Genomic DNA, 22,560 nt, shown 5'->3' on the forward strand with positions numbered 1-22,560 from the left:
GAGGCTATTATTTTACATGCTCTGGGGCTGTTGGAGGCCAAATATGGTTTGAGGTAGGGCCACACTGTACTTTTGAAGTTGCAACATCTCGTTACAAATAGAACACATTATTAGTCTCCTCTTGGGCAGACAGCTGCTCCTCTTCCCAAATCCAGCTTAATTAATCATTTCTAATTCCTATAATTGAAATAACAATTGGATTTTTTTCATTGAAGAGTCTCAAATTTTGTTTCCAGTCCATATCTCCAGGCTGAGGTTCTATACAAGTAAATTTCCAACTGGGAGTAAATGACCTTCCCCTTATGTATCTATCAGGTGTATGACACATGTTTGTTCAATAAATCCTCCTTTTGCATGGTATTTATATGTGTTTACCTTTTCACCATTGGATGTATTTTGTGAAATTTCTTATTTGAGGGATGCATTTCCAATCATCTCATGAGAGGGAGTGTCTTATTTCTTTGTTGGGTAGAGACACACACTGAAAGCGAGTGGCTGTCACCAAACAGTATACATGTGAAAAGATGATTTATTTCTGAATCACTGCAAAAGATCCTTTGGGGTTACTGTTAATCTCAGTAAGATTAATGGAATCAGAAGCCATATGCTGGTCACCATGGTTACTCTGCAAATGGCAGTTAACTCAGACCTTACCAGTACCAGATCACAGTTACTAAAAAGCCTGTTATTTACTTGCCATTTAGCTAAAAAAAAAAACAAAACAAATACCTCAAGCTTTCTCTCAACATTTATGTATAAACTTAAAAGAGAAAGAGAGGAGGAAAGCATAATTTATCCCCATTTCAGTTCTTATCAAATGTTAAAGTGGAGTCTCAAAAAAGCTGGGATGAGACATCAAGATAAAAGAGCTTTTGATATTTTATAATGTTTCCCACATAAACAACTGAACTCTAAACAGAATCAAATAATTTCAGTTTGAAGAGCTATAAACAAGTGAACAAACCACATTTCTACATTATTTCTAGTATTCCTTCTCTCCTGTTCTGGGTGTGTAAGTAATCGCCTGTGAGTTCAGCCTCTTCTCATGGAGAATGACAGACTTTAGCTTAATCACAATGTTCTGAAAAACAGTTCAAAAAATGCACCTCAGTGGCCCACAAAAACAATTGTCAATTAGGGTCTGATTTGGGATGCATGTGGGAATACGAGATATCAGAGAGAATATGACTCACTCTTCCTCACCCAGGGAAGATTGAACAGATCTTAATAGCAGGCCCTTCCTAATTCTGGAAGCCCATATTGCTCTACTGCATCCATTTCCCTTATTCTTTTTAATATTTAGGAGCTTTGGCTTTTTAGTATCACACCCTACTTCAAGTTTGTAAAGAAACTTCCCAACCTGCTTTTGCTCATCACATACAATTGGTCCTTTTGTTATTTTTTTTCACTTAATCATTATTTATTCAATTTTTCTCAACCTTCAGAGAGCTTTTAAAAATTAGCCCAATTCAGAAACATTAATTTAGAACCTCTAGAGTCTTCATCAGAGGTATTAAAAAGAAATCTCAGGTGATTTGTATATGCTATCAGGGCTGAGTATTACTGTGATGAATCCCTTCAAATTCTTTTCTTTCTAGTTTTTAAATAATCTATTTCTTTATTTCCTAGCTAACCCCATAAAGTACTTGCAGGTGGTTTACAAAGATATATACAAAATAAAAAAATTTAATGAGAGTAATACTAAGAAACCAGAAATAGGAACATAATAAAGTCTGATTAGTTACACATGCTATAAATACTAATAGGTAGTTTTAGGAAGTTGAGGGGGTAGGCCTTTTATATGTATATTAACTCATTTATAAATAAAACATTAAGAAAGGAAAAATTTTAAAAGATATCCTTAAAAATGCTCTTCAATATTTGATATAATCTTTCATTATTTAGAAGAATAGGTTCATATTTTTTGGCACAATTGCTACATTCTTATTACAAATTGTAACAATAGTGAAAAGCTAAAGGAAAAATGATCCGAAATCTCACTATCTCCACATCTCCACTATTAACATTTTGGTGAAATTCCAGTAGTAGGTTGTATTACAGTTCTTACTTAGTCATTATTTCCTTCCCTGTAGGTATACTATATTTCCTTGCCCTTCTAACTTTGGGTCTGGCCAATGGAATATAAGATTTGACCTGTGCCACTGTGACTAACAGACATCAGAGGCAAGCTGAGCTTCCATCAGCCCTCTTGGGTTCTTATTCTTTATCTGGGGAAGAGCCCATCTTAGAAAGGGGTTGTTCTGTCAGTTTATCCCAGAAATGAGATGCCCCAAGGATCCCAGCTGAGTTCTGCAGACACCAACAAAAGTCAGTCAAATCTAGAAAAGCCCAGTTTAACATAGCACCCTTCATATGGCCTTGGCTTACCTTTCTAGCTTCTAGCTTCAACTTTCTAGCTTCTAGTTTCATCTCTTGCTGCCCTCCCTCTTCCCTCCAATTCTGATATGGGCTTTTTAATTTCTTTGATTTTCCCATACATGCTATATTTTCAGCAAGTTAGGCCTGTGACTATAGGAGGTTTCAGGTTTTGTGAGGTCTAAAATTCATAATAATTTGAGGGCCCAATTTAAGAAAAATGCAAATTACAAATACATAATTAAGTATAGGATATTTTGTACCAGACACTATCTATATCCCCCAGGCCTTACCACTTCTGTGCTTGTTGGATGACTTCTAACTGTTAGTATTTGCATCTCTTTGCTTTACAGTTTTCACCAAAGCAATGGAAGGTCACTCCGCCCATCAGGGAAGGTAAAATATAAAAGGAAAATAACACACTCAGGGGCAGACCTGAGCCAATGACTGACAGGAGTTGGAGTATAAATACCCCAGCTCCCTTTCTCCTCAGGTTGTTACCATACTGATTCTCAGAATTTTTAAGAAAGATTGAGCTCTGGTTATGCATAATGGTAGCTGGCTTGAACACACACCTTTTATTGGCAGTCTTCCCTCTCACAGCCCACTTACCCTCCTGCTATGGGTATTTCTTGCATGTCCCACATAAACTACTTGTGTGCAAACTCCTGTCTCAGAGCCTGCTCTGGGGGAATTACTAAGACACTAAGAGGGGATTTGTCTTAGTAAGGGGTCCAAAGTTTAGCTGTGTTCTGGAGCTGGCAGTATGGCTGAAAAGCACTGATTATGAAATAATTTCATCCTTTTTTCAAAGAGCCAGTTTATGGGTATACCATTAAACTTAAGCTTCATTAGTTTTGCAAGAAATCACCTGCAGCCATCACATGTACCATCTGTCTAAAACACATTTATGGCTTCTGTGTCAGGCCCTCTCAGTCTCTTCCATCTTCCTCTCGGTTAGCTGCCACTCATGCGGGCCCACTTATGCCTTGTACGTCACTCAGTATAACTTTTTCACTTATTCACATCCCCCCTTGACTATAGGTACCATGAGGACAGAGACCTCAACTGTGCGTTCATCATTTAGTCTCCAGCATTCAGCAAAATACATGGCACATAGAAGGTACTCAAACAGTAATGTAGAATTAGAGATTGAATAACGAGTGAATGATAGACTGAATACGGCAAAAATGCCTGACTCAGAATATAAGCACAAAATAAAAGAAGAATTACCATCTTATATAATGCCAGTGCCCCAATGCATCCCTTTTAGGATGTGTTGCTGGCAGCTTCTTCCACAGAACCTTTTATACCCTGACATTGTCCACAGTAAGGGAAGGCAACTCTTCACCCCATCACAGTCTGCAAAGGACATCTGCATGACTGGCTATTCATCCCAGTCTGGAGAAGTCACCTTTTCCTTTCTGATCTAGCACCAATAGTTAGGATGAGGATACCTTAGGAGTGACTTAGCACCTTGACATTGTGGAAGAGCTGCTTTGGAAGGGCCCCATTCCATCACCTTCATTTTGGAGATGACAAAGCTGAAACTCCAAATGTGAGTGACTGAGATGGCTCAACCACTTAGTGGCCAGTGTGGGTCTATATCCCAGGGCTCCTGTGAATGCTCATCCTCAATGTGCTGTCTGCTTGCACAAGAGGGAAAGTGCCTACATTGTGTTGAATGTGGAACTTGGTAAGAAATTCATATGTTTGATTATCTTTTAAAGTAGAAAATAATATATCTCTTGGGGAAACCAAAAATGCTTGAATCTGCATAGATCTAGGAGTGTCAATTCAGCTGCATGTGGAAGCAAGCAGAACTGGATGTTCTGGAAGGAGCTGTTTGATCCAACTCTCCGTGGTAAGTCTGTTGCAGAGAGCCAGTACTGAAAACGTATTTCGAGAGCTCAAGAAGCAGTGTTCTTGATCCACCTAGTCCTGAAACTACCTTGCACCACATCCTATTCTCCCTTATTAGTCTAAATCTTAACTTAGAACTATTTCCATTACGCCCGTCTTATAACTTCTGATCTCCTAATTTTATAAAATGTCAAATTCTATTTTTTAAACCATATGTGTGGTAGAAACAACTGGACATTCCTTTTCTTTTTTGCAAGAAAAAAACAATAACTAGATGAAGCAAGTGTCAGGCCTCTGAGCCCAAGCCAAGCCATCGCATCCCCTGTGACTTGCACTTATACGCCCAGATGGCCTGAAGTAACTGAAGAATCACAAAAGAAGTGTAAACGCCCTGCCTCGCCTTAGCTGATGACATTCCACCACAAAAGAAGTGAAAATGGCCAGTCCTTGCCTTAAGCGATGACATTATCTTGTGAAATTCCTTTTCCTGGCTCATCCTGGCTCAAAAAGCTCCCCCACTGAGCACCTTGTAACCCCTACTCCTGCCCGCCAGAGAACAACCCCCCTTTGACTGTAATTTTCCTTTTCCTACCCAAATCCTATAAAATGGACCCACCCTTATCTCCCTTCGCTGACTCTCTTTTTGGACTCAGCCCGCCTGCACCCAGGTGAAATAAACAGCCGTGTTGCTCACACAAAGCCTGTTTGGTGGTCTCTTCACACAGACGCGCATGACAGCAAGGATCACCCTTCTGGACAACAAAGGGAGAGGAATGAAAGTCTGACCTGGGAAAAGGTAAGACGTTCCTCAGCTCAAGGATGCCTGGGTGATGCTTTCACAGGGCAAGTCCAAAGTCATGTTGTTAGAAATAAGTATCCTTTTCTCAAATTAGACAAGATTTATATTGTCCTGGGGGAATTAGTGATCTTTGGCAAGATATGCTTCCTTCTTAGGTTAATGGTAAGGCAATCAGGCTTGCTGAAGGGGAAGCTAAACTTAGAATCCAGTACCTACTTGCCCTCACTTAGGAACCAGAACCTTCTCCTCCCACTTTGTAGTCCTTGTGGGTGAGAAGAGACGCTTCACACATATTCAGCCAAAGCCTGAACATCGAGGTTTGTGAGATATTAAGACAGGACCAAGGAGGAAGAAACTTCTTTCTTCCAAGGAGAAGGAGAGGGACTATGAGTGTGGATTTTGTGGAACTTTGAGATGAAATCTTCAGGAAAAGGAGAAGAAGGTATTAAGAGAAGAAGAGAACCAAAGGAGAAAACTCGCTCAGGCCTTTTGAAGCCCAGGATTGTGAAGCCTCTTTTCTAGGCAGGGAACTGGATATAGTGATACCTTCTCTTCCTCCAACACTAAACTCTTTTGAGATCTCACTGTCAGGAAAGATTGTGAAAGACTTCAAAGTGGGCAGAAAAGGTGACTGGGGGCCCTGTTCAGCACACCTTTCCAGGTTATCTCTGCTTTTCATCATCTTTGAGCTATTTTATAGCTCTGTAGATGGTAGAAAACCAATAATAATACAAGTTCTTGCAAATAGAAAGAAATGCCAATAAATTGTGTTTGGCGGAATGCATCTGATTCTCGCTCCATGGGTATTAACCCATTTTGTAACTTGTTTCTGCATTCCTGATTGCCTGTGTGTGTGCATTCACTGAATATCCCCTTGAGCCTATGCAACATCTTACTGGTCCCGTCTTTAAGTCCAGAGTTAAATAATATCTTTTACATGTGTTTATTTTACATTTGGATAAAAGCTGTGGTTCTATCATATATATATGGTTATATAAATTAACCATAACAACTTAACAATACAATTGATAAGGAAGGCATGTGCTTGGAATGACTAGGCAACATGTCCATGAGAAACGATGGTAAGCACTGTGACCACAGCAGATACCCAACCTGCAGCATGCATAAAGACCCACTGGGGAGCAGCAGTGAGAAACACTCCTGGCATGAAAGGCAGACTGGAGGCCTTAAACATCCTGTTAAGTTAGCAAGGAACACCTTCTGAGATGAGGAAGATCCCTGACTTGCTAACCCACATATGCAATATTGGTCACTCTAGTGGGAGTCAGTGTGGTGCAATAATCATAAATATATAATGATTATATGTATAATATGTAAATTCAGACATATAACAATAAAGAATTAGTAATATAACAGTGGCTTCATTTATTAAACCCTTACTTTGTGCCAGGCCCTATGCTAAGTGCTTTACCTTTATTATTTCATTTAATTCTTACAACAACCCTTTAAAATAGGAACCATTGTTTTCCCCATTTTGCAGCTGAAGAAAGTGCAAAATAAAGACTTATAAGGGTAAGTTAGCCGACACTCAGATAACATATAACAGAACTGGAATACAAACCTTTCCAATGGAGTAGGAGCTCAAAGTCCTGGGTTCCAGTTTTTGTACCTAATTAGGAAAACCAAGACTATTTTCTCAGCTTTTCTGAACTTCTGCTTCTTCTTCTATGAGAGGCAAGAATGAAACCTACACATTTTCCTGCCAAAATTTCTTGAGGATCAAATGAAAAATGTTCATGGAAGAGTTTTCAAAACCACAGAGCCACTATATGACTGGAAGGTATCAATACTACTGGTAAGCTGATATTATTAATTATTTACATGGTATTGATATATTATCTCAAAACCACTCTGTAAACAACACTCACTGTGATTTTCCTTGCTGTTTTGAAACCTTTAATTAGAAAAGGTTAAAGTGGAAAACAAAAGCAAAATACTGTCCGATTCTATTTCCCTTCAACAAATGCATTGTCAGGCATGAAGAAAGATATGGTCTCTGCTCTCAGGGAGCTTGCAGTCTAGCTCCACACCAAGATCTTGCAGATATACTTAAATCAGCAAGTGTTTGTTAAACAACCATGCACAAGACACTGGTGTCTACACCATATGGTGTTGCTTTTCAACTTTAGCAGGCATTAGAATCACCTGGAAAGTTTGCTAAAACCCACTCCTGCGCTCCACCCCTAGATCGTTTAATTCAGGAGGTCTGGGGTGGGGTCTGAGATCCTGCTTTCCCAGCAAGCACCAGGAATGGGAGGGGGAGGAATGAGGAACAGGGACTGGGCCTCTGGGAAGTGGAGAGGTGGGAGTTTAGGCTTGTACAACTCTTTCTGCCCCCTTTTATGACCCTGGGTTGTGTCCTTTGTGATCTGCCCCCCCTGCCCCCACCAGCCCCCATCTCTTTCTTTTTTCCTGAACACACAGTCACATCCAGGTTCTGTGACAGGCAGGTTTTTCTTTTTTCTTACTTGCCACACCAACATGGCACAAGTATACATATGTAACAAACCTGCACGTTATGCACATGTACCCTAGAACTTAAAGTATAATAATAATAAATAAATTAAAAAAAAATAAAATAAAATAAATCTCACCATCTTCAAATGTTTAAATTATAAAATATATTAATTACCTATAAAACCTTAAAAAAAAAAAAAAAAAAAAGATGAAAGGTGAGTAATGCATTTTCTTTATGACTCCCTTACTGTTTGTTGATGATGTTGGGCTCAGAAAGTCAGTAGCTTTCAAGCATTAAAAAAAATCATGGGTCTTTAAATATTCATAAGTGAGCTTGAACCTCCATGTCAGGAAAATTCCTGGACTGAAGCAGAGGACCATGGGTACTTGAATGGGGCTGGGGTCTCTGGGTGAAGAGCTGGGGGCCTTTCAAAAGGGCTGAGGGGTGAAGGCTGGTCGGGGGGCACCATGCTTGGTAATGGCAGTGGGAACCTGTGGTGCAGTGGAGGGAGGGAGGGTTTGCGCATTGGTCCTGGGGCCTGCATCAGTGCTTCAGCTTTCTGACTTTAGCTCTGACCGTCCTGGGGTAAAGTGAGAGAAAGGGGGTGGGATGTAGGTAAGGGGCCTCCCAGCCAGCTCTGTATCTTGGGGAAAGGGGAGGGGAGAAAGGAGTAAAGGAAAATGATATGCAGGAAGGCAAGGAAAGATTATCCTCAGGGCCCAGTAATGGACTTCATTGAGGACTGTTGTCCCTTTCCTAGGCCTTGGGTTTTGGTAAAACAGATTTGGAAGAGCCAGAACTGTCTGTTTTCTTTCAACACTACATTTGCCTTTGTGACCCCTCTCATTAAATGTTTCCAAAGCATTTTTTTATTGATTGTCATAAAAATCACTATAAAATCCTCTCTCTGTCTCTCTCTCTCTCACACACACACACACACACACACACACACACACACTCACTAACCTTTAAAATGACATTGTTTTTCAAATGAGCCAGAGCAAAGAGGTTTTGTCATTGTAGAGAACTCTGGCCTCAGGAAACCAAGAAATGAGAAAAGGCCAAGCTCCACAGTTGCCATTTGCCCTTGGTTGTAGAGAGTAATTGCTCTTCAGTCTTTCACAGCTCACATCAAATAATGCATCCTGTAATGGGTTCAGCTGCAGGCTGTGCATCCAAACCATAGCACTTTTGCTTATATATTTTATCACAATGGAGAAGTGGTTCATTAAACCCTATGCTCAGTTCAGAGGCTCAAAGTAAGTCCTGGTCTTACTGTGCCTCGGTATGGTTGGAATGATCTATGTTCACACCACATTCCTTGGAGGCTGACAAGGCCATGGTTGCGCCGTTTTGGTGGGAGCAAATTTCAGAAGTGCACCATTAAAATAAGTGAATAAGGGGCTGGGCATGGTGGCTCACGCCTGTAATCCCAGCACTTTGGGAGGCCGAGGTGGGCAGATCACTTGAGGTCAGGAGTTCGAGACCAGCCTGGCCAACATGGCGAAACCCTGTCTCTACTAAAAATACAAAAAATAGCTGGGCATGGTGGTGCATGCCTGTAGTCCCAGTTACTGGGGAAGCTGAGGCAGGAGAATTGCTTGAACCCCAGAGGTGGAGGTTACAGTGAGTGGAGATCACGCCACTATACTCCAGCCTAGGTGACAAAGCAAGACTCCTTCTCAAAAAAAAAAAAAAAAAAAGTAAAGAAGTCAAGCTACAACTGATGCCTAAGAGCAATACATGAAGTAAAAGCTGTAAAAAGATGTATCTCATGCATATATTACCATCCATTCTTGAAGTATACAGGTATCCTTCTGTTACTGCTTTAGAAGAAACTGTCCAATATTACTGGGCTTGAGAAGAACATATTAACTAGTAATGATCATATGTCAAAACAAAATAAAAACAAAGTAACTTCTAAGGAAGCACACACACACAGAGAAAGAAAGAGAGAGAAAGAGAGAGAGAGCAAGCACATAGAGTACTTTTGTACCAGTAGAAGCATTTTTGTCTCTTGACCACTGTTTTCAAGGTGTGCTTGTCATTTGTTTGCTCTTGAATATGTTTTTCGCCCTCCCTGTGCTGTGTCCTGTATGGTAAGAGGCTGACCCTTGCAGTCTGTGTTTTCCTGGCTGTCTTGCCAGTTGGTTTCTGATGGGAGACACTGGCAGGAGACTGGACAGAAGGAGGAGGGGTGAAGCTGAGTGTTTCTCCCTGGCTTTCAGCAGCTTCTCTAGGAGGGGCAACAGCTCTATTGTTCCACTTCTGCTGGGTGGCTGCCCCAGCCTGTGGGCTCAAGGAACACCACAAACATCTGGGCTGCTTTATTGCTCCAACTGTTCTGCAAGCTTCATCTGCCACAACAACGTGAAATGGAAAAACAGTAAATAATAAAGTTAATGTAACTATCAGCTTTCCTAGCTGTCTACTAGGTTGCAGTATGTCTTAGCACAGGCTACTATAATAAAACACCATAGACTGGGTGGCTTAAGCAACAGACATTTATTTCTCTCAGTTTGGAGTTTGGGATTTCCAAGATCAGGGTAAGGCTGATTCAGTTCCTGGTGAGGGACCTCTCTCTGGTGCAGAGAGATTTCTCTTGTGTCTCTTCCTATAAGGGCACTAATCCCACAGTGGTGTGTGTGTGTGTGTGTGTGTGTGTGGTGGGGGCACCCACATGACCTGGTTTAAAACTAATTACCTCTCAGAGGCTTGACCTCCAAATACCATCACCCTGGGGACTGGGGCTTCAACGTATGCACTTGATAGGTGGGGACACAAAAACCTGCATTCATTTTCAAGTTTCGGGTTCACTAAGAGGGAAATATGAATTTGGGGAGTTTCCTGTAGTGTCTGAAATTCTTCCACTGCTTTTCCTGCCTAGCACTAACTTTTAAAAAGATTCAATGGTCATATACTGTACATTTTTCAGTTTGTGTTTCTGCTAAAGTTTTTTTTTTTTTTTTTTTTTTTCCCCCTGAGAAAAAGAGCTTTCAAAACCAGAAATCCTTTTTTCTTTCATCAAAAGTCTGCCTTCAAGGAGGCTTTAGGCACAAATTCTTCAGTGACATTTTGAAGTCAAAAGTACCTTTGCCAGAGACAGCCACAGTTCTCCAGGGGGTCCTTCTATTTTTATATGAGAAGAAACAATTTTTGGTCACAATTAAGTATTTCAAACTCAAAATAAGTATTTTACCCCAGAATTTAATATTCCTTTTCATTCATGCATAGTTTTTCAGCTACACTGAGTATTAGCATTCTCTGGGTATGTCACATGCTTGAATTTTGCTGGGCTTTTGCCCTTGCTGTGGCTTATGCTAGAATGTTATTTGGTAGAGAAGCTAGTGACATTATCATCTTATGTTAATGCAAATGCACTGAAGATAAAGAAAGCCATGGCTACCAAATTTGGTACATGAAATTGGAGTTATATGTTTGCTCTACAAATAGGATTTTTATGAACCTCACTTTTGAAATGCTAAGTCAAGAGAGTAGAAGAGTTATGTTGCTGATATTAAAAGCTGTAACAAATTCCATGGTTATGGCTAGACATGTTATTAAATACCATAATATTCCAAATAAAAGCAGACCATGGTGAACAAATAAGAAAGAGCATCCACCATGTAGCAGAAAATAATTCAGTCGGCACAAAGCTTTTCAAAGTGGTTAGATTTAAGTTTAAATCAAATACAAATGAGATATGATAATATCCCTTCTAAGTAATTCTATTATTCACCTGATTATACATTTCTCAATTGTGTTAGAAGTCAAAGAAATTGGAAATTGAAAAGAATTCTTGGGCCACTTAATTTAGCTACCTGCCTGCATAAGATTTGCCCAATGGGTTTACTTACCAGATCAACCTAAAATAATAAGGCTGGGGGATACTTCAATAATCTGATTTAAAATGTTATTTTTATTTCCTGAAACAGATATCCAATTTTCTTGTCTTTAATTTTATCTCTGAGCAGTACCTTTTCTCATTTGGAGTCAGGAAAGAATATTTATTCTTTCTGCAGCTTTTCTCTGTGTACTGTGTCAAATTCTCCAGAAATGCTGTATCATGTTTTGTCATTTCACAATTCATTTGTTTTGCGTGTAACCAACTAAAGTTATTTCAAATATCTCAGTAAACACTACAGTTTTAGAATTTTGAATACATTGGTTTTGCTGAACAGAGTCTGTATTTTTCTACATTTACTATTATTTATTTCTTCTTTTTTTTTTTTCATTTTACTGGAGAGTATTCACTGTGCTATGGACTGAATTTTGTATCTTCCCCCAAATTCATATGTTGAAGCCCTAATAATACCCAATGTGATGGTATATGGAGGTCAAGCCTCTGGGATGTAATTAGATTTAGACAATGTCATATATGTTGCCCCCCACCACCATCGTAGTTTTAGTGCCTTTATAAGAAGAGGCATAAATCTCCCACTGTCTCTCTACCACGTGAGAATGCAAGAAGGCCTTTCTCTGCAAACCAGGAAGATAGCGCTCGCCAGGAACTCACGCAGCAGGCACCTTGATCTTGGACTTCCCAGACTCCAAACTGAGAGAAATAAATGTCTGTTGCTTAAGCCACCCAGTCTATGGTATTTTGTTACAGCAGCCTGAGATGACTAAGACATACTGCATAGTAGCTGCAACTTAGTATGCAGCTTTCGGTGTTCTCAGAGCTCACAACATATATCCATTTAGCTGAAATTAATCTTTCTAAAGTTGACACATTATGATGGGAAAAACTCTAGCTATATTAACTCTCTAGGCAGAGACAGATCACCTGCAGTCAGAAAGGTCTTGCTTCCCATCTGCAAAGACCATCCAGGCCATGATGTCCTTTTGTCTGACATGCTGCCTGCTGCTTTAAAAAGCAAATCACCCCAGAGAAAGCAAGAAGCAGCAAATGTCTAATGGATTCACATGAGATACAGATTAAAGCAACCCTTTCTTAAGGAAGAATGGCTACTAAAAGTCAAATATTTATTATTTTTATTTTCCCATTCTACAGAAGCAAAGAGATGATGATATTACTCAAGCCATTCTGGTTGCTTAGAAAATACCACTATTCAAATCTTGCTAAGTCACCAACACATTTCCAATTCCTCCTCCCTGTTAGTACCTCTGCATTCCACCACCAACCTTCCTTTGACACTGTCATTTGGGATGGATTTGTTTCTGCTCAGTGAGGTCCATTGTGATGAAAGCTGTCTGGTTTATTTGAGTGGGTATAGGCTAAATGTACCAGTATTGATTTTGGCCACATTCTTGTGTTTGAAAAACTCAAGCAATGGGTTTCCATCTGATGATTCTAACACAGTAGTTCTTGAGTGGGGGTGATTTTGTTCCCCAGTGACATCTGGGGAACAAAACTGTCTGGAAACAGTTTTGGTTGTGATGACTGAGGGAAGGAGAGGCTATTGGCATGTCATAGATAGAGGCCAGAGATGCTATTAAATATCATTCTGTGCACAGGACATCTGTCTTTCTTTCCCAACAAATGTCCATAGTGTCACAGTTAAGAAACTCAGTTCTAACAGAACCAAGGTTTTTCTTTTCTTAGATAATCATGTATCCAGGGAGCTGTGGTTCACCTTGGTATGAAGTAGTACAGTTTAATGAGCACTGTTTAATACTAAATGCATCCAAGAAAATCAGATTTTTATTCAATTTCTTCTTCCTCCTCTCACCCTAAAATTGATGCATTAGTTGCCTGAGTTTCTTCTTCCTCATTAGAATAACAATAGCTACCATTTATTCAGCAGCACTTACTATGTACTAGGAACTTTTCTAAGAATTTTACATATTTGGTTTCAATGAGACATATTTGGTCTCGACAATAGCCCTATGAGATGGGACTAATGTTATCATTATTTTACTGTTTAGTAAAATAAGGAACAAGAAGTTTAAACATCTTGTGTAAAATTGCAAGCCAGTGAATGGAAGTGTGGGGCACAAACCTAGGGAATCTGGTTCCAATGTCAGCATCCTTTACTTCTAGGCTAATGTTCAGTTCAGAGAATTAGATACTCCTCCTCTCTCTCTTTTATATATTTTTTCCACCTTCCTTTACAAAATTTCTATTGGCTACAAAGAATCTGTCTACCATCAGAATGCTTAAAGGAACAGGAAAAAAAAAAAGAAGGGTGCTAGATAACCCATTTACTAGAAATTAAAATATTTGTAAGTTAGAAACCTGGTGATGTATACAGACTTCATATATATACTCCCTGCCCCACACCCCCTCCTTCCCATACTTTCTCATGGTGGAGTCAGTTTTCAGGGTGATATACTTTGTAGCACACCACTTATACCTCCTCACTTTTGCCAACTCAGGCTGAACACTCACACCATCTTCCTAGAAATATTTCATGCTACTCCTCTGTTCTCTCTCTTAATCACTCTTCCTCATACAATCCCAGCTCATCATCTGGGCACATTTTTCTATGTTCTCTGCCTTGAATACTATCTCTTTCTTTCCTTTTCTTTCCTATCTTTTTTTTTTTTTTTTTTTTTTTGAGATGGAGTCTTGCTTTGTCACCCAGGCTGGAGTGGAGTGCAGTGGCGTGATCTCGGCTCACTGCAACCTCTGCCTCCTGGGTTCAAGAGATTCTCATGCTTCAGCCCCCTGTGTAGCTGGGGTCATAGGCACGCACCACCACACCTGGCTAGTTTTTGTATTTTTAGTAGAGATGAGGTTTCATCACATTGGCCAGGCTGGTTCCTTCTTTTTTACAAATTCAAAATCTGTCCATCTTTCAACTTCCAGCTCAAGTTCCACCTTGTTCAAGTGCTGTTTCCCATCTTCTTGGCATCTCTGCTGCCCATTTGGCTCTTAATTCGAAAGAATATTATTTTGTATTACTATAAAAGCATTATATATGAGTATTTTTTAAATTTCTGAGTTATGGAGTTAGATTCTTCAAAATAGGGAGACTTGCTTGTGGTCTCTCAAGTATTTAACAGTGCCCAATAAGTATTTAGTTTTTTTGTGTGTGGTTTTTTTTTTTTTTTTTTTTTTTTTTTTTTTTTTTTTTGAGACGGAGTCTTGCTCTGTAGCCCGGGCTGGAGTGCAGTGGCCGGATCTCAGCTCACTGCAAGCTCCGCCTCCCGGGTTTACGCCATTCTCCTGCCTCAGCCTCCCCAGTAGCTGGGACTACAGGCGCCCGCCACCTCGCCCGGCTAGTTTTTTGTATTTTTAGTAGAGACGGGGTTTCACGGTGTTAGCCAGGATGGTCTCGATCTCCTGACCTCGTGATCCGCCCGTCTCGGCCTCCCAAAGTGCTGGGATTACAGGCTTGAGCCACCGCGCCCGGCCAGTATTTAGTTTATAATTGAAAAAATGAATGAATGAATGAGTACAGTTTGGTGAAAATGAACCACTCTAGCTCTGAAATAAAATTTACATATCTGAATAAATTAAAGCTTAAATAAATTTAACAATACTTTTGCCTCTCCCCAGTTTTGATACTATTGCAGTATCTAGTAGGTACAAACAACATGGAACTTTCAGTATAGGTCAACGGATGTTGTGTTAAAAAGAAAGGAAAGTGACCACACAAAAACATCATCTTTAGGCATTTATTAGCACAAAATATCGATTAAATTTATTTTTATTTTATTTTTTTCATAGAGGAGTCATGGTTCCTATGTGTGGGTATTCTTGTACCTTTTGCAAGAAAGGATGTTAGTTTCATGGTGTGTATGAACACTGCTCTGGAGAAAAGCTGCTGTCATTTTACTGATACATACAAACACACACACACATGCACACACACACACCCTACTGTGTACTGTGACTTCCTCTCCCTGGCATTCGGGCCAAACCAGCTTTATATTAACATTCTTTCCTAAACTTGCCTGTATTGTAAATAAGGTGCTAAAGATGTGTTAGTAATGGTGCTAAATAAGACAAAAACCTCTTTGGGTGAAAGAAAGCAACTGTGAACTTGTGATTTAATGCTCAGTCCTGAGTGGCTTGCTCATGTCCCTCCCCGGGTTGAGTGTGCTTGTGAAGGAAGAAATCTGAATGGAACAATTCATTGCTGAATGGAGCAATTTCTGGGGACTCTGCAAGATTAGAGGCCTGGGGGAGGCAATAGGAATGCAAAACACACAAAAAAGAAAACAGCCTTATTCTAAAACCTTATTAAAATCCATGGGGCTCCTGGCATTTGAATGTGGAGACAATCAAAAAATATAGCTGGTCATTGCCATAGGATAGCTGCTTATTGCCAGCTATCCTAGAAAGGAAAGGAAAAGAAAGTTGGTCATCTTAAGACATGCCACCAATAGTTTCTATTGAATAAATCTACCTACAGATAAAGGGATTTAGAGAAAGAATAATTAGCTAAAGATCCTGACAATTTTTAAGAATTTCATTTTTTTTTTTTTTTTTTTTTTTTTTTTTTGAGATGGAGTCTCGCACTGTCACCTGGGCTGGAGTGCAGTGGTGCGATCTAGGCTCACTGCAACCTCTGCCTCCCGGGTTCAAGCGACTGTCCTGCCTCAGCATCCCAAGTAGCAGGGACTACAGGCGCCCGCCACCACACCTAGCTAATTTTTTGTATTTTTAGTAGAGATGGGGTTTCACTATGTCGGCCAGGCTGGTCTTGAACTCCTGACCTTGTGATCTGCCAGCCTCAGCCTCCCAAAGTGCCGGGATTACAGGCGTGAGCCACTGTGCCCGGCCAAGAATTTCATATTTTTAAGAAGCCCAGAGAACAGACTGAGTTATTTTAAAGTCCCTTGTTCCAGATGCCTTTATCTTCCTGATCCCCTAGCTATCCTCTGCCAAGGATTGGTCCTTTTCAACCTGACTGCACAATCAATCACCCACCTCAGGCTGTGCAGCAGATATGACACTAACAAAGTCCCGGATGATTTGCAGAACAGGCTGTTCATGAGAAAAAGGACTGGCATAGAAAAATCGGAATTTATTTTTATTTTTACAGACATAGAGCTGATTTTGTAAGAAAATTAATTTATTTCTGATAGTGAGCAGTATAAGTAATTTGTAAGGTTGTTGAATACCTCAATGGAAGTCTAACTGATTCTCATATATCAAAAGCCACCTTTCACTTTTGACAGTCTCTGAAATAAAAATAAAAAAGCATTTGTAAGCCCATCAGTAAAAACCACAAACCTAAACTTTTAGCCTACTGCAGCAACTCTATTTTACTTCATTAACAGCTTTTCCCAGAAATGGAGCTTGCCAGTTTAGTGCTTCTGACATCAGAAGCCCAGTTGAAAATAACATTAAGACTCAATAGAGAAAAGTTCAAGTCAGACAGTAGACTGCTATTTCTCTCTTCCAAACTAGTTTTCTTCTTCTTAGGGGCATGGTCACCAGCCAGACACCATTTTCCAGCCTCTACATAGCTCAATATGGCTATATGACTAAGTTCTGGTCAATGGAATGAGAGCAGAATAGATGGGTTCTACCTTTGTCTTACTACCCTAAAAGGAAAGTGTTTGCCCTGGACTGCCTCTGTGCCCTATTTTTCATGCATGTAGCTAAGGCTACAAGCCAGCTTTCACCATGCAGATGATGTTAATATCCTGGTGAAGACTTCAGTAGCAAGCTGGAAAGAACTTGTGTCCCTGAATGATCTTGTGGACGGTCTCCTAGCTTAGTCCAGTTGTGCTGTGAAGTGAAATGGAAGGCAATGTCGTGTGTCATTTAGCCTTGTATTGTCGGGTCTTTTTATTATTGTAGCTTAGACTTTATATCATCTAATTCAGGATTCTTATATAAGCCTGTGTGAATTCAGTACATACCCTTATGTGCACTCACCTATTGCTATATTTCACACCTAGAGCAATCTTCCGTACAGATTCTTAGCCCATCAAAAAAGGCTAGAAAATACTTTTTAGACCCATCTCTTAGTAGATGATGGAATCAAGCCATTAATTAAATACCTACTTCTAAGAACAGTTGCAACTTCTAATATATACCAGTCTAGTTATTATCATTCTTGTGTCAGCAGCCGTGGCCGTCAGGTATGAGCTGACATTTCTTTCTGCAAACTCTGCATGTGAAGTTTCTGCATGATTTCTCTGTCCTTTGGGAGTGTGCACACAGAGTCACTGCACTATCAATGCATTTTCTCAGAAGCACAAATAATAAAGAACCCTGGCAGAGGGTCTTTGTCTTCCTTTGAACCTGGAATTAATGTGTGCTCGCCCATTAGCCAGCCAGGAATACCAGTTCCATTACAAATAATATAATAATAAGAAGCTCTCTAATTCATAATGAAGGTAAAGGGGGTTTGTGAGGATGGGTGAAAGTCAGATTGATTTAGTATAACGAAATGCAGTTTTCTGACTTTCAAATACAGTATTTTCTCACACTTTAGATTAAAAAAATCTTCTAAATGTGTATAATATTCTCTTAGTTATATCACTCTAATGATTCATTGAGAAAATATTTTGTCTAATGCTTTGCTCAGTAAGAACAATGTATGTCAGTGCTAAATATTCACACATTCATTTAGCACTGCAGTTTGGATGCTGGTTTTATGGAGAACGGAAAAGAATGTAGCTCCATGTTTTTGTTGTGGCAGGAAGTCAGTAACAGTTGCTAAAGGAGCCATAGCTAGAAAGCTGAAAGCTTGGAGGACATTCAACTTCTCAAGATTTACTTGAGGAGCAGATTCACTATATCCCTAGGCAGCCTTTGCTGGTTGCTGACAAAGTGGTCCTGGTATTACGAGTTGTTTACTTTGCACCATTTCAAGAGCTCCGCTTCGAGCAAAGCAATGAGGGTCTTATAATCTGCTGGCCTTATTACATCTCCAGAGAGTTGGCCTCTGGCCAGAAAATAGAAGATCCCGTTTCTGGGATTAAATTATAAATTTCAAATCTCATAATTTTCATACTTATCCATAACCATGGGTACGAGACGATGCCATGCTGTAGTCCAATGAGAAAGAACTTCAGGATTTTAAAATTTCAAAATCTGCATAGGAACCTAGTCTTTAGTGATTGGCTGGATATTAATTTTACCTTTGGCTCTGAGATGCCCCAGATGCTCATATGCTTCCGTTGGTTCTCATGTCATACAGGTGCCATGTAGCCTAGCGCCTCATGCTTCACCCTACCACGTGTCAGTAGCTTCATGGATTACACTGTGATGAAATACTGCATGTTGTCATTTCCTCATCCCATCATTCATTGTCTCATGCAAACAAGGCCTTGCTCAGGACTGTAGAGGTAATACTTGGAACCCTGCTTGAGACTTCTGGTCCTAACCTTGCTGCTTCTTATCTCAGTTGCTCAATTGCTTGTATCTTTGCTAGAAACCGTCTAGAGTCCAAGAAAGAGAAAGCACCACAGCTGGTAAGAAGGAAGAGGTCTGGGGAGAAGAGAGGCACAGCCACATTCCTCATGAAGAGCATATTATTTCCAAGTCTGTTGGGGCGGGGGGGGCTTTTGCAGCCCCATTGATATGCTGTTGTGTATCTTGACTCAGGAATGTACCCAAAGGCAAATGAGGGTATATGCTGCTGCATACACTGACTATGAGAAAAATGGTAATCATTCTAGGTGGGAAGAAGGTGACTCAGAATTGATGTGAGAAGTCCATATTTTCACTAAGAATGACTGGGGAAAGCCTAAGAAATCACTTGGTTGCATTTAGTTCCACATGGAAATGAAGTGATTCACCAATCGTCACTCTGAGCTACACTTGGTACCCGGGGGACCCTGACTCTGTCCAGTCTCCCACATTATTTTTTTCCTTTTCCTCAAGTTTGCCAAAGAATTCCATTGAGAAGAATGTCGACAGTCCCCCACAAAATGTGATTTTCCCTGCCCTTCACCCTCCACATGTGGCAGCTGACAGGCAACACAAGGCTATACCTGGATGCCCTGATGCGCGCGCCACAGGCAGAACAGAAACAGAGCGTTTCCATTATACTTACAGAGACAAAGGCACAGCAGGGATTTGCTTAAACATTAAAAAACACCCATCTTCAGGGGTGGAGAAAATAAGCGCTTCCTAGTGGGAGGGAAGTACTAGCCTATAGAATTAATAGCTTAAAAACACTGATTAGAGTTTCCTGCTCTATAAAGAACAAAATTGCTAATGACACCTCTAGCCTACTGTGAGCTTTTGCCTCCTGCCTGCATAAATCACTTTCCAAAAAAAGATCTGGCTCCTGTCAGCAATTTATAAAATTCAAAAACTAAATGTAGGGTACAGAGGGTAAGAGAAGTGAGGCTGCTGCTCATAACCACCAAAGAATGAGTTTGCTTTATGACTAGTTATATTGACTGAAGACATTTAAGTAAGAATCTGGCTCAAATGCCAAGGAACTGTATTATGTAGCAACATAAGGTGTTAAAATTTAAACTTCCAAATACTACTCACTGGGAAGTCCAGGCAGCTTAGTTTAAATTCATGGACATGGAGCAGGCATTACCTAAGATGGATACTGTAAGGTTATATGATTAATCACTTCATATATACCAAATAAAATAAATCATTATTTTCATAAATAGCTGATAATGTTGAAGAAAGGGAGTCAACTGGCTTGAAGAAATGCCCTTTTCCTCACTCTTTTTTTGTTCATGTGTTATCAGTGAAACTACAACTGTATATTATGTTGACTTCTATTAAAGCTATCTTAAAGTTGTCTTCTGTTATCTCCTAGGTTTTGTGTTCGGAGATGATGAAAAGTCAGGCTTTATTTAGATCCCAGCATGCTACAAGCGTTTACATTAGGCCTCAATGATTGACATGGAATGAATTCAGTAATATTCATATAAGAGGGAAGTGCCTTTCTCCTTCCCAGAGTGAGGAGACTGAGAGTATGGGGGTGTGGAGGGGAGCACAGCACACCTGCAAACCAAACCCAAGTCCTTGTTTGTTTCAGTCATGAGGGACTTAGGGAAATGAGTGACATACATTTTAAAGACCATTTCACGTTGATTATGTTCACACTGATTATTCTAAGGCCAAAATGTATTGAAGGGGTTAGTAGAGTCAGAAACACCTGGACTTGAACATCAGCTCTAGCATGTACTAGCTGGCACATCTCAAGCTTGGTTTACATTTTGAAAAAGTAGAATCAATAATACTGCCCTTTCTTTCCCAACTCTTTATTAAAAAAAAAAAAATAAATAAAGCCTGTAGACAAGTAGAAGTTGCCATACATCTAGTTTTCACTTCAGTTCCTCAGTTGTTGGCATTTTGCCACATTTGCTTTGTCTCTCTTCATATAACACTTCGCAGTGGTTGTTGATCTATTTGAAAGTAAGTTGCAGACTTGATGGCCATTAAACACTTCACAAATATCTCCTAAGAACAGAAAACCGTCTCCTCCCTAAATACAGTTGTACTCAATCAACCAGGAAACTCTGACTCTGAATACCGTAACATGAATATGTACTCCATATTCGAATTTCCCCAATTATCCCAGTAATGTCTTCATGCCTAACGTTTCTTTTCCCCCGCCCAGGATCCAGTTAAGGATCCACATTACATTTAGCTAGTGTCTCTGCAGTCTGTTTCAGTTTAGACTCCTCCCTAACTTTTTCATTTTTTATGATGTTAATATTTTTGAATAGTCCAAGCTAGTTGTGGCCAGTTGTAGAATGTCCCCAAATCTGAATATGTCTGTTTCCTCATAACTGGATTCAGGTTAAACAATTCAATAAGAATACTACAGGTTTAGTGTACCGTATCTAAAATGCTGGGGAACAGAAGTGTTCATGATTTCAAGTGTTATTTTCAGATTTTGAAATATTTGCATAAATATAATGAGTTGCTTTCAGGATGGGACCCAAGTGTAAACATGAAATTCATACACACCTTATACACATAGCCTGAAGGTAATTTTATACAATATTTTAAATAATTTTTGTTCATGAAACAAAGTTTGAATCAGTTTTGATTATGACCAATCAAACGAGGTCAGGTGTGGAATTTTCCACCTGTGATGTCATGTTGGTCCTCTTTTGGATTTCAGAGCATTTTGAATCTTGGATTTTTGGTTTAGGGATGCTCAACCCATATATATGATGATGTTAAGCACTTCTCATGACAAACCATCACGAGGCACGTCAGGTCAGTTTGTCTCATTACTGCTGACGTTAACTCTGCTCACTTGGTTAGTATATCATCAGCCAGATTTTTCTATTGTAAAAGTACCTTCTTTTCCCTTTGTAATTAAAAACTAACCTGCGGCATGATGCTTTGAGACTGTACCTCTTATATTCTATCCTCTAGCAAACTTTTAACCAAGATGTTTTAGCATCCATTTGATGACCTCTGCCTAAATCAATGATTACAATAATGGTTGAAAAAGTATGATTTTCTATGTTTCATTTTTCCCTGTATTAGGTGACATTCTTCTGTAAAGAGGAGCTCCCCCCTTGAGTATATTTTGAATTATTACTCTTTAAGTTTAACGTGTTATAATCGAATAGTCTAATCTAATAATCTAATGTATCTGCCTTAAGAGTTGTGAGAATTAGGACCAAAAACTCTTGACACATGCCTGGACTGCACCAGGCATTTGACAAGTGCTCTTTATTATTTATAATGCTAATTATTATTGTATCCTATGCACCAGAAGTTAAAATGTTAATTTAATGTTGTTGTAGTCGAGCACAAATTAGTCGCCAAATCTTATCTTGCTTATGGGAGAAACCACAATGGGGCTACCTTGACCAAAGAATTTCCAGATGTCCTGTAGGCCTGTGGTTAAAAGATTTCTCTCTTTCTTGGAGATCTAAATGATACATCAAGACTGACCAAATGATTCACAGCTGCTTGTTTTCCGGTTATGCCTCTGCTTCCATCTCAAGACCCACAGCATGAATAGCTCCTTTGTTGGTCTGTGCTGGAGGCTCACAAGGTTCAGATATCTCCACCAACCTGACTCTTCTCTGTCTCTATGGAGGGAAGGAGGACGTTTATCTTTTCCAACGGGAGGCAGCTGCAGTTGCCGAGAAGTCATTACCTAAAGAAGGAGTCCTGGGGAAGAACAGGGAGTGGGAAGTGGAGGCAGCAGCACTACACACTGAGCTCCTT

General features: G+C 39.8%; 1 protein-coding gene across 2 annotated transcripts in view; it reads right to left on the reverse strand.

Annotated features, from left to right (window-relative positions):
• Nucleotides 1-22,560, reverse strand: part of RAB3C (RAB3C, member RAS oncogene family) — a 294,161-nt gene that overhangs the window by 46,413 nt on the left and 225,188 nt on the right. The window lies entirely within an intron of this gene.

This window comes from Macaca thibetana, chromosome 6 (genome assembly GCF_024542745.1).
Source record: "Macaca thibetana thibetana isolate TM-01 chromosome 6, ASM2454274v1, whole genome shotgun sequence".
In the NCBI taxonomy this organism is placed as follows: Eukaryota; Metazoa; Chordata; class Mammalia; order Primates; family Cercopithecidae; genus Macaca; species Macaca thibetana.